This window comes from Rhynchophorus ferrugineus, unplaced genomic scaffold, assembly GCF_030347505.1.
Source record: "Rhynchophorus ferrugineus isolate W39M unplaced genomic scaffold, kcgeb_rfMv2 rfM8, whole genome shotgun sequence".
Taxonomy (NCBI): Eukaryota; Metazoa; Arthropoda; class Insecta; order Coleoptera; family Curculionidae; genus Rhynchophorus; species Rhynchophorus ferrugineus.
The window spans coordinates 26,883,536-26,900,562 of NW_027472587.1; the positions used below are offsets into that span (position 1 = coordinate 26,883,536).

Here is a 17,027-nt window from a genome sequence, read left to right on the forward strand (position 1 = left end):
TTTACAGATATTTTAAAAGATATTTCGAGTCAATTTTTTTTAAGCACATCTTATATTTACACTATGCTGAAAATTCATGACAATTTGTTTAAACATTTAGCTTTTTTCTTCATTAAATACATGTAAGGTCAGAAAGATATTAGTATAATAACAAATACTCAAAAAGGGTATACAAACATGGCCATATTTCATTCTTCCCTTTACTATAATCTTCAAATAAGTTCTGTTTTCATATTATTTAACATAAAAATATATCCTTTGTTACATAACAATCCACAAAATTAGTGTTATAAAACAACAGTATTTTACTAATAATTCATTGCCTATGAAATAACTATATTACCTCAACAAAATGTATATACAAAATTAATCTAAAAATAATTTCTAAGCACAAGTGTGTTAAACAACAAGGCGTATACAGAAAAAGACGCGTAGTTGTGAAAAGTGTCAGGCTAGATTAGAAGTGCGCATGTGCAGTTTTAGCTAATCGAACGTTGTATGGGCATGGATGTATGGGTTTTTTACTGTAGTCTTTGAGCGGCCGCAAAATCAAGGCAATCTTGGCACGAGTGTGGCCTGAGGAAGAAAGAAGTGTCCTAATTCAAGGGAAATTGAATGAGCTTCTGAGCTGGCTCCTCGAACAGAGTAGTCGAATGTAGTAGAATCCAGTAGCTTTATTGTAAAAACCCCCTGCCCACCCTCCATTCTGACATACACACTTTAATTTGAAATAGGACTTTAAACTTGCATAGGCTGTTTTATTGGCAAGACTATTTGTACGATAGCTTTCCATAGCTTTAAGTTTGAAAAGAGTCGAACATCAATAAGAAATTCGCTGATGCGTCCGGTTTCCAACCCCCCTTGGGACGACGCTGGTCCACCCGCGCGTCATCCAGCGTGCGCGCGTCCCTCTACGCTACACCCGTTCATTGATCACACCGAAATCCCGTCCAACACAGTCGGCGCGCACGCAGAATGTCACGTCAGGGAGCATCGTCATCGTCGAGATCTAGAGTGCCTGGCTGAAAAATTTTTCGTTTGCTCTCGGGCGGGTTACCGACGGTCTATTCGGAATTGTGCGGCTCCAATACAGTTTCTGGCGACCACCATTAGACGACGCGACCCGATGCAGACCACTTAGGACGGGAAGAGCGACGAGGTTCGGGACAGGCCATTGAAGAAGGTAAAGACAGAGACCAACAACGTCTCCATTCAGTAAATAATGAATGTGTCACTTTATTTGTTGCCCCCGTTTTTTTCAAGAAGGCTGCCTCGTCTTAATTGCGATCGGCTTGATGCTCTTTTGTCCCATCTGCATCTAATGGGACAACAGTGCTTAGATTGTAATAGGAGTAGTACTTAGGTTAAGTAGGTCATGATAATGTCTGACTTTATGTAATGTAAATATTCCGATTTATGTCGATGACAGGGATTCACCACTGTTGCCATTTTGCTTCTGTTGCTCTATCCTAACCTGCTGACAAACCATTTTTTACTGGCAAGTTTCATTCATGAACTCCTGGTTATAACATTGTAATGACAACTTCTACAACCCGGGATTGTACTTACGTTGCACTGTACTTTTTTGTTAATTACGGCGTGATTTATAGCTTCAAGGATTGCCAAGAAATTTAAAACATTTCCAAGTTACATTAAAGTAACATTCGTTCATGATTTATTTCTGCAAAACTAAAAATCAACATAATTCGTGTGTTACAATACGAAAATTGCATAAATAATTTCAAGATATATATAATTTCCCAAATAGTTATTAGAAATTAGTGTAATATATCTAATATGTATTCAAAGTTATTAAAAAATTAAGTACATATTAACATTTATTATTTAGCATTTATTAATTGATTCTTAAATAATAATGATTCTGTATTTATAATGATCTATCACAAAATGTTTCATAAAATTTTAAATCAAAACTGGCTAAATTTTACTGCTTTGATATAATAATTCAAACTTTCATAAAACTTAACATTATATAACAAAACTTCTGATTATATGAATGATAAGTAATCGCCATTTTTACCATTTTGGTTCAACTCTTATGCCCTTAATGATTTTTAAACTGAGGAAATCCCATTCCTAATAAAGGCTGTTATTTAGTAAGCTCGACCCCAAAGCTTAACAGGAAGAAAAATACATATACAGTATATTTTATTGATTATTTTGTGATGTTAATACTCCAGTATCGACTAATGAATGGTAGTTTAATTATCAGACATATGACAAAGATGATTTTCAAAAGGATTTTAACAAGTACAAGTCACGTTACAGTTCTTAATTTTACAGTTAATATTTATAAAACCCAATATGTACTTCATTATATATATTATAGTACATATTGCGATGATATATGTGAAATGAATGGAAAATAATTGCCATTATATCATCAAATTATTTTTATTGAAATGGCCTGTATCTAAGATGATTTGAAAAACAAAATGTCACCTGAAACCATTTAAGGGTTGGTTCATTTAATATAGCTAAATCAGAATATATGACATCGATTACGAAAAGTAAAATCACCATCAATCTCCATTTTTGCAAAATTTGTATTATATCAAAGTAGCAAAATTGACATTTTGCTACTTTGATATGATAATTCAAACTTTGATAAGACAACATTATATAAAAAAACTTCTGATTATGTGAATGATAAGTAATCGCCATTTTTACGATTATTTAGTAAGCTCAACCCCAAAGCTTAGCAGGAAGAAAAATACATATACAGTATATTTTATTGATTATTTTGTGATGTTAATATTCCAATATCCACTAATAAATGGTAGTTGAATTATCAGTGCTATGACAAAGACGAATTTTAAAAGAATTTTTTTGCACAACGTAAAGTATAACGCTTGTTACAGTTCTTGATTTTACTGTTTATATTTATAAAAACCAATATGTTCTTCATCACATATATTACAGTACATATTACGATGATATATGTGAAATGAATGGAAAATAATTACCATTATATTATCAAATTATATTTATTTAAATGGCCTGTATCTAAGATGATTTGAAAAACAAAATGTCACTTGAAAACATTTAAGGGTTGGTTCATTTAGTGTAGCTAAGTCAGAATATGTGGCATCGATCAGGACAAGGATCAAGTAAAATCACCACCAATCTCCATTTTTGAAACATGGAAACAAATATTCCTACTATTTTATATCTGGAATTCTTCGTAACTTTCAGAAAGGATTTGATAACTTTCAAAATAGCTTTATTCAGTATACACCGCAAATAGTGTATCTTGATTCGTCATTTAATTTCTTTGGAGCTTTAGAGAAAATCGAACTTGTACTTAATTAAAATGCCACAACAAAGAATAATAAAGTCGTAATAATAAAGTTTTGACAGGATTAAACATTTCTCTCCTAAGGATTTAACCACTGATAAGGTTTAACATTATATATTCATTTCATTGCTTCAACTGTCATGTCCTTAATGATTTTCTAAACTGATTGAAAGGTAATTGGTGGTATTTGGTTATTACTAAACCTATTAGTTTAACCACATAGTTCAATTTCGCAGAAAAATATATATACAGCATATTTCATTGATTGTTTTGTGATGTTGCCTCAGTGTTAATAAATTGTATTTCAAATTCATTAAGTAGATGGTATATTACCAATGTTTTAATAAAGACGAATTAAAAAAATATGTTAACAGAGTACAAATCTTGTTACAGTGCTTGATTCTACAGTTAACATTTATAAAAATCAATATATTCTTTCTTACATATATTATAGTATATAAAACGGCTTATGGTATATGCGAAAAATATTTTAAAAATAATTGAATAGACTAACACATCACCAAATAAACTTTTCTTTAAAAATAAGTATCTAAAATGATATGAAGAACAAAATGTCAATGAAAACCATTTAAGGGTTAGTTCACTTGGTTCATTTAGTCATATTCATGCAATTCTGCATATTTTGGCGTGTGTGGGTAATATATTGGTTCTATAAATATAAGTCCCAATATGTTAACTCTATTCTAGAAATCGTATTATTAGCATTTATAATACGGTAAATATATAATAAGATTAAATCACCAATTCTTGGTTGATATTGAGATAATAATGTCATAAATAATCGATATAATATATTGTACATATACCGTACAACTTATATTAATATTACTATGTATTTCTTTTTTCTATCAAACTGAACCTCTACTAATATCAAGGGTTGTAAAAACTGTTGTTATTAAATTGTCACCAGAAATTTCTGAATATAACTTTTGTCAAAAATGGAATTTTCGTCACTTTATAAAATTATTGAGGGCATAGCATTAACGTAATCGAAATATATGTTAGATAATATTAAAAATTTTCTAGGATTATAGTTAAAATTATTCGTATTAAAATGGTTTTCATCAATGACTTTGTAATATAACACTATGACTATCGCGTAATTATATTTTTTAGAAATTTTAGACAAACGAGATAGTGTTTATAAATTGAGAACTTCAGTAATCATTCTATTATTTATTTCATTAACCAATTACCAATTATATTTACAACTACTGGATGCATATATGAATCTCTAAGATATTTAACTTTATTGACTTGACTATTATTAAACTTGGCTCATGATATCTGATGAAATCAAAAAACGCAACATATACTTCGTTTCTTTAATAGTCACGAATTGTATTGGATAATATACATCAAAAGAATTAATTATATTTATATAGAAATATTATATTATATAAGATAATATACTACATTTTTTTAACTATTTCTTTCCTATATATCTATATCATATTTGACAAGATATAATTTAATATATTTATTGTTATAAAGTACATAAACATTTTATATATTAAAATTATTTATCAGATCTCAGATATCAGGGCAGTATATTAATGATTATATGTTAACTTCAGCTAATATTCATATTTATTGTAAATCAAACTTATAAATAATGTATTGAAACTAATGAGTATTAATGGATACAGACCAAATAGCTGCACATCAAAAAGCTCTATTTGCACTTTATTTGTTATTTATGTACTAAAAGAAGCTCGTTTGAAATATATCAAATGTTTTTCGAATATTGCGATAAATTCCAGCTATAAAAAGATACGACTGTTGGTTTCCATGTTTTAAATATTGAGATTGAAGGACTGAAGGACTGAGGATCAATTCTGCATATTTTGGTGGGTGTAGATAATATATTAGTTTTATAAATATAAGTCTCAGTATGTTAGTTCTATTATAGAAATCGTCTTATTGGCATATTACCATTTCTTGGTTGATACTGGGATAATAATATCAATCAAATCAATAATATACTGTACATATAATGTATAATATATTATCTATTTCGATTTATGCTACTTATAAACTTTAATAACAGGTCAATTGCAAAATACCCGGCCTACCACTGTAAAACAAATTTTTTTGACAAAATTATTTTTTTATTCAACATCAAAGATGATACACTGATTATAGCGACCCTCCTACTTTTCGATGCCATTTTTGTAGTACGATTTGTCCTTTGCTTCAAAATAGGCCCTAGTTTCGGCGATCACCTCTTCATTCGACGAAAATTTCTTCTCAGCGAACATTCTTTTGAGATCTAAGAACAGGAAAGGATCGCTGTAGATCTGGATCTCAGATCTGGAGAATACGGTGGATGAGGAAGCAATTCGAAGCCCAATTCATGGGTTTTTTTAGACGGTGCATTGTCTTGGTGACGCTGCACTTTCTTTTTCTTCAAATGCGGACGCTTTTTAAAGCGATTTCGTCCTTCAAACGATCCAATAAGGCTATGTAAGAGTCGCTGTTGGTAGTCCTTCCTCTATCAAGGTAATCAATGAAAATTATTCCATGCGCATCTCAAAATACAGACGCCATAACCTTGCCAGCCGACTGTTGCGTTTTCCCACACTTTGGAGCGAGTTCATCGGGTGCAGTCCACTCGGATGCTGTCGATTAAACTTCGAAGTGAAATGATGGAGCCATGTTTTATCCATTGTCACATATCGATGCAAAAACTCGGGTTTATTACCCTTGATTATCTTCAAACACTGCTCTGAATCATCTACTCTTGCCGCACCCACTTTGCACAAAGCTTTCTCATACCCAAATATTCGTGAATGATATGATGTACACGGTCAGCTGATGTCTTTAGAGTGTGTGTTATTTCATTTCAAATTTCAAATTACCGTCATTTAAAATAATTGCTTCTTCACAATAACAAAAGTTGTTTCACTCAAAATGCTAGAATTCACAAACTAATGATCCGACAGCTGTCAAATTTATACACGCATCTTTTGAGAGTTAGGGCTAACTAAAAAACATATGAATTTAATTCTAGTAGCGCCATCTATGTGACAGGCCAGAGACTTTTCAATATAGAGACATTTATTGTTTTAATTAATGTTATATATCATATATATTTCTGATCTTATATTGAATATACTGTGAAACAAGTTTTACTAACTTATCATAAAATATTTTTAAATTATGCCCTATAGTTCATTGTGAGAGAAACGTGATTAATTTAATAAATGGTAGTCGAATTTTTAGTATTATTTATTCGGGTTATTTTCATATAAATTTCGTTGGTAAGTTCTAAAAATATCTGACAAATATAATTAGATACAGCATATTGATCTGGCATTGACCGTGATCCTGAATTCGAAGCCGACTTCTAAAACTGTTTTAATATAGACCTAAATTATTTATTAAGTTTGCAAACAATTAAATTTATATTCGAATTTGCATTCTCTCGCTTTCTAGCGTATTGTATATAAATATATTTACATGGCAGTCAAGATGTTACGAAGTGAGCTTCTATTTATAGATATATTGCCAGAATAGCATTATGTCACACATATGACTTCTATTAAATATGGTTGCATATATTTTATTAATATTTTATTAATGGTATTAAATTTATAATAACTAAATATGAAAATATAATAATATAATGTAGAAAGGCAGATGAATTTTAAAAATGTTATTTAATTTATAATAATTTTCGATTTAGTGTCTGAAAAATCGTATATATCTGTAGTGTTTTTCAGTTGGAGTGGGTCGAGTTTGGCATACTGTAACAGTGTCTGATACGAAAGGAATTATTGATACACTGATCTTTTTAATACAACATTTTTATTAGAAATGTTTAACAAAATATTGTTATAAATTATTTTGTTACTATTAAATTAATGTTATATTTTCTTCTTTGTACTTGGATCAATTCGCAAGCAAGGCGAGTGCAGAATGGAAACTTAAAACAATAAAGCAACAATTATACACTTGGATTCAGATGTATTCTAATACCCTTACTTAGTTCTTTTATTGTAATCAGTGTGATACTTTCGGAATAAGTTATCACTAAGGCGTAAGTGGTGATTTTTTATTACTGTTAACAAGCCTATTACTTGTTGCAATAATTATTTGGCTTTTCGTTTATTCCAATTTGGCATATTTTTGAGATTCAAGCCTTCAACACTATTTGATTATTTCTGTTAAAACAACCTTAAATCATAGGTCTATACCACTGACAGCAGATAATATATAGTTTAAAGGCTACTGTTTTATAGCTCAGTTTTATTTTGATTCACATTTATTCTTGTCTGCTTGCTTAGTCCTTTTGTGGTAATCGTTGTGACACTTTAGGAATTTAAATTATCATTATAACGTAATTTGTCCGTCCTTAGTTGGAAAGTATATATTTTATCTCAATGTTCAGCGAAGAGGTCTGCTTGTTATTGATTGTCTTTGGCTCATGGTCCATTGTTGCTTCTTGTAGTGACTGATAGATAGAGATAGCTATAGACCTCTCAATCCTCTTGGTTGTTCTCTAGAGTATTGGGATTATATCTGCTTAGAGCTCTAGCAGTTAAAGGTCAAATGGATCTTCTATTATTTAGCTATTAAATACCTTCATTTCTGTAGAATCTTTAGGTTGTTGTCAAATTCTTCTGGTTTTCGTTTTTTTTATTAGACTCTTACAATTTCCGTATCTCTATTGTATAGTTTACATATTATTTAAAAAATGAAAGTAGAATTAAATATGAAACATACGTTTTTCAATGAATTTTATTATCTGATAAGAACAACACAATATCATGGATTTGAAATATATTATGATTACATCTCGTAATTATGTATTATATTCAAAGCACTTATATACCAGTAATTTACTTGCTATGGATTGCTGCTAAATGCTTTTGAATGCTATGTTAATTAATTTAACTAAGAATCAACATCCTCGAAAAATGTTGCTACAGTTATTCCAATCTTTTATTCGATTAAATATTATAATAATTAAATGGATCTAGATTTCGTGGATTGGTCGACGTTGCAACAATTTGTTCTTTCGTTTACATTATTTCAAATAGATTTTTTGCAAGGGTACGTTATAATCACAATGTTAATTTTCAGTTGACCTAAGATGTATAATATTTAATCCAATAATAATCTGGGTTTATTTTTTACTACATTGGAGTCAATTAACGAACATTGTTAGCTTCTGAATGATTATGTATTATTAGTAAATTAATTAATCATAACAAGGGTTTGTACGTCAATTTGGTAATCAATCGAAAACTTTTTTTTTTATTACTCTTCGTGAGTCCACAATCTGCCCTATTGGCAATAAGTATTTCTTCTGTTTATATTATATATACATGGCATGTAGAAAACCACTTCATTAAGCAATCTTCTGTGAAAACTAAATTAAATTAAATTAAATGGTAGTATTTACCATTATATTTTAATAATAGATAATTATTAAGTGATTCAATCTTTACAGTATAAAGTCTACAGTTAAATCGTCTCTTAAAAAACTAAACATGGTACATTAAACCTAACTATGTATATAGTTAAAGGTTGCTTTGGTTTATTGGCAACACAAATCTAGTCTAATCGATACATAGGAAGTAGGTTCCGAATAATTAGGTCAGGATATATTTAATAATATAACAATAACCTTCGTTGTCACTAATATTATTTATTAATATGACATCATATAATTTAATCTGTAATAAAATATATATGAGTGGTTATGAGAATAATACATTCAATTAGTAAAATGTTTAGGGATATATATATAGTTTTGCGTTCGGTCTAGTCCTTAAACCAATTTCCAGTATTTTATAAAATAATTCTTTTTTATCAACTAGGATTTACTATTCAAGAGCCTCATAGAATGACCAATTTTGAGACCGTCCGGTATTACATAGGGTGATTATTGTCAGATTTCACACTCAAGCAAAATCTGCATCAATGCAGAGATTATTTTGACTACCATGCTACTAAAATGATTTTTGTATGAACTGAAATAAATACACATGACATAAAAGTTATCATGGAAAAAGATATATCTCTGCGTAGGGCTTTAGAAAAAGTACAACTAACTGTCAACAAATTCTGAAAATGGACTAAAATTAATAAAATATGGCTAATAGCTTTAAATCTGTCCATATTAATTTTGCATTGCAGCGAAATAACGAAAACATGATTATTTCACTTGCCGGATGCCCGATTCCTCAAGCAGAATCAAGTAAGTACCTCAGCATCTATTTGGAAATCCAAATTGGTAACATGTTAGGCAAAAAACATAGCAGATCAAATTCAAAACCAAACCACTGTACTGGTTAGTCAGATGATACTTTCAACTTCATACTTAAATTTAATGGGAATGTTTTTTCAAGAAAATGTTCTACTACCAGAGCTCTATCATGACCTAGAAATCAAATAGATTTACGAAGTTATCCAAGCTTTCACCGTAAAATGAAATAATGTTGTTAAATCACTGGGACAACAGGCAGGAAATCGGAATACTGAAGCGGACCAAGCCAGACGAACTTGTATAGTGTATATATGTTATTCTTAACATTAGCTTAAGTAATTTAGTTTTATTTTACCCTGATTTTGACCACAGGCTAATCCTCCTTACGATCAGTGACTTTATTTTGAGTTCCGTTTCCCTCAAACCCAAGAAAACCACCGACTGGAAACTGTTTCAACTCGAGGTTTAACGAACAGGAACTATCCCAAGCATAAATTCTCCAGACGATCTAGAAGGGCAGTCTCAAAGCTCACTCTAGATATCCAAGCAGACGCAGACAAAGTTACCAAAACATACAGCTTTGAACCCTTTCAATTTAACCTCCGTAGAGAAATAAAAGAACTAATCAGGTATAACAACCGATTAGAAGAGCTCGCGCCACTCTGGATCCTAAGAACAAACGCATAACACAGTGCGCAATCGGACAAGTCAGGGACAGGGATAAAACCAGTCACGAGAGGAAGTGGGAATTATTTCTTCAAAATCAGGGCAATCCCACTGCTCCTTATGACATCTGGCGCGCCGCCAAAGGCGTAATGAGGAAAACTTCGAACGCAATCTCTCCTCTAAAGGCCGATTCCTCCACGGACTTTCGGCTCTCAATAAATCGTCTGTCTTCAAAAAAGGCTCCAGGCCCAGATGGTATGATAGTAAACCATATGAAAAACCTCACAAGCAAGTAATTTGCAGAGCTTGCCAACATTATCAACTCCATCCTGAGGTTAAAGCATTTCTGAAAGATTTGGAAACATGCGCTTGTCGCTATCATTCCGAAAAAGAAAGCCTCGTCCAATTCATTTGACTATAGGCCCATCAGCCCGATTAGTTCACTTTCCAAACTTGCCGCCAAAGCGATATTACACGCTTTAAACAGCTTCACAAACACATCACATAATACCGAACGAACAATTCGGTTTCCGTGTCAAACAGTCAAGCCTTCATCAAGCTGTTCACGTCACAGCAACCATCTACCAAACATTAAGAAAATGTCGCAAAGCTTGAGCCATTTTTTAAATCTCCCCGATTGATTCAAGGCTGATTTCCCACTCTACAAACATTCCCACACAGCATTTTATGCAGTTCCTATCCCCTGGCTCTGCAGAAAAGGTAAACTCTCAATCCCACAGAAAGCGACTCTGTATAAAATGCTAATCCGCCCAGTTGGCCTTTACGGAGCACAGGTGTGGTACTGATATGTCTCTTAGAGACAACTTGAACTAATCCAAGTGTTCCAATCCAAAAAATTCCGCGCGTTACTCAATGTTCCATGGTTTATGAGGAACGTCAGCACTCACCTCGAATTAGGCATCTCGTTCGTGAGTAGATTCACGAACATTCTCAGTGTAAGGTTATTCCTAGGCGCCTTAACAACTTGATAAAATCCCTACCCATCCAAAAAATCCCGGTAGATGACGGACTTTGTTTCTAAAGAAAAATTACGATACTTCGTCTGACTTTATAAGAACAGAATGAGAGAATAACGAAATAAAATTCTGATGGGTATGTCTCATTTTTCAAATTTACTTGTAGCGAGTTATATGGGGAATGTTATAAACTATCCTGTTATATTTAGAACGATTAAGGGCAAATTTAGATTTAAAATATCAGGATATATTGATATCATTAGTTATATTGTTGTTCCATATGCAACACCAGTCTAATATGCGTCATATATTCATCTTAACAGCTGAATGTACATTAAAATATCATGGTCTATTAACTACGACAATCCCAGCCGGAACCCAGAGTCTCTGTCGTTCGCAAAACCCTTCTCTATTCCTAACCCGAAGCGACATCAGCAACATACCATTTGGTTCTAGCTGGTCAATCTGGAATAAGAAGGATAAGAAACTAATAATAAGTTAATAACTTGGGAAATAAGTTTTAATGTATAAATACCATACTCACCTTGCTTGTGTAACGATTAAAGTACAACAGAATAGTAGTAATAAATTAATTTGTAAATTATATTTTATTAAGTATATCTAAGGTAAGATGTATTTAATAAAAAATATATATCATAAATACGAGGGTTACTCTTTTTATTTACGATTATTTTAAAGGAACTTTTTTTAAAATCAAAATTGCATTTATTGTTCTTCAAACCATTCTGTGAAATTAATGCAAATTTCACAAATATTTAGGGCTCTGGACGACTCGGTGCTAGCTCCAATTCTTATACGGTTGTTTATGTTGTATATAAATCAACAACGGACGTATTATTTTTAAAATCGAAATTTGGCTGCGATGCCTCGTAAAATGCCGACAAGTAATTTTGAATCAGATCTGTGTTAAAACAATATTAATCGAAGTTATTTAATTTTAAGCAGTGTTATTTAAGATTAATTACCATTCGGTTATTTCCGTACAGTTGGAACTATTAAAGAGTTATGGCAAGATTGGATAAAAAAATGTTTGAAAATTGTATGACCACGAAAAACATAATAGAGAACAATTTAATGTATCTGCTTTATCAGAAGCTATATATGCGAAAATTTCGACCCATAAATTAACAAAATTCGAGAATAACAAGATACGTCTGTAGCCGTTGTTTACAAGAAATTTTGATTTTCGAAATCAACTTTTAGTTGAACAGGTAAGAAAAAGTGTTCTTGCTTAAGAACTGTAATTGAAGGTAATTGATATGGTTTTGGAGATATAGTATTTTATTGTACTAGAACTAATTTTAGAGTAATTTTTCTTTAATCGGTTAGAGGTCTTGATAGCCCTAACTCAGCTATTACTATATTACTTATAAAAGTGTGCTGATTGTAATTAGGTTAATATATTTGTTTATGAAATTTAAGTGACGAAAATAATGGCGACTGAAAAACTTTTTTTTTATATAGTGCTACTCAACGAGACCTACGATACGGATACTAAACTTTAGTGAAAATATAACTAATAAACTGGTTTATGAACTTTGTCATTAATATCAAGGAATCACGTTAAGCTTCAATTTTATTTTATTGCCCGATATAAGTGACCTAATTTTATCTAACAATAACTATCTCTTGATACCTAAAAGTTTTGGAGATATAGTATATTATTGTACTAGAACTAAATTTCGAGTAATTTTTTAAATCGGTTAGAGGGCTTGATAGCCCTCGCTCTTGAGCTGTCTCATTCTGTACGATATTGATAAGTTATATTTTAAAAGCTTATTTCAAGACTTTGTCATAAATACACTTCCTAAATTTGTAAATGCTAGAATAACAAATCATTAAAACTACACTAAAATATTTTGTAGGTGAAATAAAAGTACCATATTACTTATAAAAGTGCTGATTACAATCAGATTAATATATTTGTTTATGAAATTTAAGTGACGATAGCGGTGAAAAAATAATGGCGACTGAAAAACTTTTTTTTATATAGTGGTACTCAACAAGACCTACGATACAGATACTAAACTTTAGTGAAAATATAACCAATAAACTGGTTTATGAACTCTGTCATTAATATCAAGGAATCACGTTAAGCTTCAATTTTATTTTATTGCCCGATATAAGTGACCTAATTTTATCTAACAATAACTCTCTTGACTCCTAAAAGTTTTGGAGATATAGTATATTATTGTACTAGAACTAATTTTAGAGTAATTTTTTTTAATCGGTTAGCGGTCTTGATAGCCCTCGCTCTTGAGCTGTCTCATTCTATACGATACTGATAAGTTATATTTTAAAAGCTTATTTCAAGACGTTGGCATAAATACACTTCCTAAATTTGTAAGTGCTAGAATAACAAGTCAATAAAGTTACACTAAAATATTTTGTAGGTGAAATAAAAGTACTATATTACTTATAAAAGTGTGCTGATTGTAATTAGGTTAATATATTTGTTTATGAAATTTAAGTGACGAAAATAATGGCGACTGAAAAACTTTTTTTTTATATAGTGCTACTCAACGAGACCTACGATACGGATACTAAACTTTAGTGAAAATATAACTAATAAACTGGTTTATGAACTTTGTCATTAATATCAAGGAATCACGTTAAGCTTCAATTTTATTTTATTGCCCGATATAAGTGACCTAATTTTATCTAACAATAACTATCTCTTGACACCTAAAATTTTATTAGTTTATTATTTCTTTTGGCACCTTAAAGTTATTTTTGTTAGTACTTTACCTTTCATTCGACCGAGATATCCCGACCTTTTCAATTCCCTGATTGTAGCATTTAAACGAATAATTTCATTTCTAACACTATCTACGAGAGAAGTATGTTGAACATGTTTTAAGTAGCGCATTCAAAGTACTTCAAGCTTACATATATTAGATTGTAACGGTGACCAGAGCCATACAGGAATGACCATAATAAATAATTGATTTTTGACTTTATAATATTTTTTCTCTTCTATACCCACCATTTTAGTGAAGCTCTTATAGCTTGACCAATTGGGCTTTATACTACAGCCGTATACACCATTTTGATCTCCTGTATTCCAAGTACTTAAGCACTAAGTACTAAGCACTATTAATTGGATTATTTTTTGATTTATAATAGCAGATAATCCATGGGTTTCTTGGTATTTTCTTCATTAATTCAACAACGTTCAATTGAAAAGTCCCCGGCCTGTCACATGGATGACGCTACTAGAATTAAATCCATATGTTTTTTACTTAGCCCTAACCCTTAAAAGATCCGTGTATAATATTGACAGCTGTCGGATCATTATTTTGTGAATTATAGCATTTTGAGTGAAGCAACTGTTGTTATTGTGAAAAAAAAATAGACAAAAAGGAATTTTACGTGTTGATTAAATATTACCTTTTGAAGGGAAAAATACAGTTGAAGCAAAAACTTCGCTTGATGCCAAGTTTCCCGATACTGCCCCAGAAAAATCAACCATCAAGGATTGGTATATTAAGATTAGACGTGGCGAAATGAGCACCGAAGATGGTGAACGCAGTGGACGCCCAAAAGTGGTTGTTACAGACGAAAACATTAATAAAATCCACAAAATGATTTTGAATGATCGTAATTTGAAACTGAATGAAATAGCAGACACTCTAAAGATATCAACTGAAGATGTACATCATATTATTCACGAATATTTGGGTATGAGAAAGCTTTGCGCAAAGTGGGTGACACGCGAGCTTACTTTTGCCAAAAATAAGTCAACATTCGGCTGATAATGGCGTTTATATTTTATTATATATATTATAATTGTATATTTTGGAATGCTCATGGAATAAATTTCGTTGACTATATTGAAAAATGAAGGACCATCAACAGCGACTATTACATAGCGTTACTGGACCGTTTGAAGGACGAAATCGCCAAAAAACGGCGACATTTGAAGAAAAAAGTGCTGTTTCACCAAGACAATGCACCGGCAAAAATCCATCCATCCAGCTAATTCTCCAGATCTGGCCAGCAGCGACTATTTCATGTCCTCGAATCTCAAAAGAATGCTCTCTGGGAAGACATTTAGTCCCTATTTTGAAACAAGGGACAAATCGTACTACAAAAATGGTATCGAAAAGTTGGAGAGCCACTTTAATCACCCTTGAAGGGAATTAAGTTGAATAAAAAAAATGCTAAAAATTTGTTTTACTATGGTAGGCCGGGGACTTTTCAATTTACCTGTTATAATGCTAGAAGGCTCAACATCTGTGTTAATCAGCGAAGATGAGTTGGATCAAGGAGTTTGTAGCCTCATGTTGAACACCTTGTTAGTTTTTATAAAATTTCGGCATAACTGCATCCACTACAATGTTTAGAAATATATTTCGTAGTTGTTTTATCAAATACATTTTCAATCTCGCTATAATTATGAAAATAGATATATCTCTAATATAACCTATTAATAAATCAATTATTTCAATTTTGTTAGATATTGCCCGTCCAACAAAACAGTAAACTACCTCATCTGAATTGATTGCGTCAAAACGTCGCAATGTTGCCGCATAAGCTATGAGTTTTAGTTCAATTTGGCTTTAACATATAGCGAAATTATAATCTAAAGCAAGAAATGAAACAAAAATAATGTTCTTCGCTACCCAATAGACAAATGTACATCCAAATAATGTATTTTACTTACATTAGAGAGCATATTTACCTTTTACATTTTTTCTCTTTTTTCCTTTGATGAAGTTTCTTTGTAAATCGCTTTGTTATCACTGTATTACTCCATAGTTTATGCTGTTATTACCTGCACTCATCTTCCCTGATAAAACTAGATTTAATGGCTGCATTCTCCGTAATGCCTTATCTGTAAAACAATTAGTATAAGTCTCCACATACATTTTAACCAATTGCTCATGTATATTATGAACAAGTCCACACCACACAACTTTTACACTCTAAAATACGATTTTGCGCGGTTATCCTATTTTAATTATATACTTATCTTAGTTATATCCACTCTCGCCACCTTGTCTTGGTAATTATGATTAGATATAATCTCACTCAGAAATCTTCATTCAATTACTGTCACATGCACTACACGTCCGAACTTACCAGATAGCATTGTATCTCTTTTAACTAGAATATAATAAGAAGGAAAATTTTGTTTAAAATGAATTTTTAAATTGCAATATGCAGTACATTAAACATATTAATTCTTCGACAATATTAGATTTTTTTTTCTAAAACCATAGATATAGATAATTTATACTTTAAATTTAAGTGTCTTAATAATTAAAAAAAAAACGTTGTGGATGCATTGCAACAATGGCATAACAAGTAACAAAACTAGCAGGAAGATGATTTAGGATCTAAACTTCGTAAATAAATACCTTCAATAAAATAACCTTAACTTTTTAAACCCATCCAAGATAAGCTCTTTTGTTTAAAGTAAATAGTCGGAGTTAATTTATAGAACTCTAAATGTAATAGAGACAGTATATCCACCTTGGCGTTTTTCCAAGGAATGTAGGACGACTTTGTTTCTAAAGAAAAATTACGATACTTCGTCTGACTTTATATGAACAGAATGGGAGAATAATGAAATAAAATTCTGATGGATATGTCTCATTTTTCAAACTTACTTGTAGCGAGTTATATTGGGAATGTTATAAACTATCCTGTTATATTTAGAACGATTAAGAGCAAATTTATATTTAAAAAATCATTATATATGGATATCATTAGTTATATTGTTGTTCCATATGCAACACCAGTGTAATGTGCGCCATATATTCATCTTAACAGTTGAATATACATTAAAATCTCATGGTCT

The 17,027-nt window shown here is 31.2% G+C and overlaps 1 protein-coding gene across 3 annotated transcripts in view; it reads left to right on the top strand.

Moving 5' to 3' along the window:
* The first annotated feature begins 928 nt into the window (after window positions 1-928).
* The window catches only part of brp (ELKS/RAB6-interacting/CAST family member bruchpilot), a 272,388-nt gene continuing 256,289 nt past the window's right edge, over window positions 929-17,027 (top strand). For all 3 annotated transcript variants that reach the window (XM_076411147.1, XM_076411149.1, XM_076411150.1), the window contains exon 1: window positions 929-1,183. The gene's annotated coding sequence lies outside the window, so the exon portion shown is untranslated. The remainder of the gene's footprint in view (window positions 1,184-17,027) is intronic.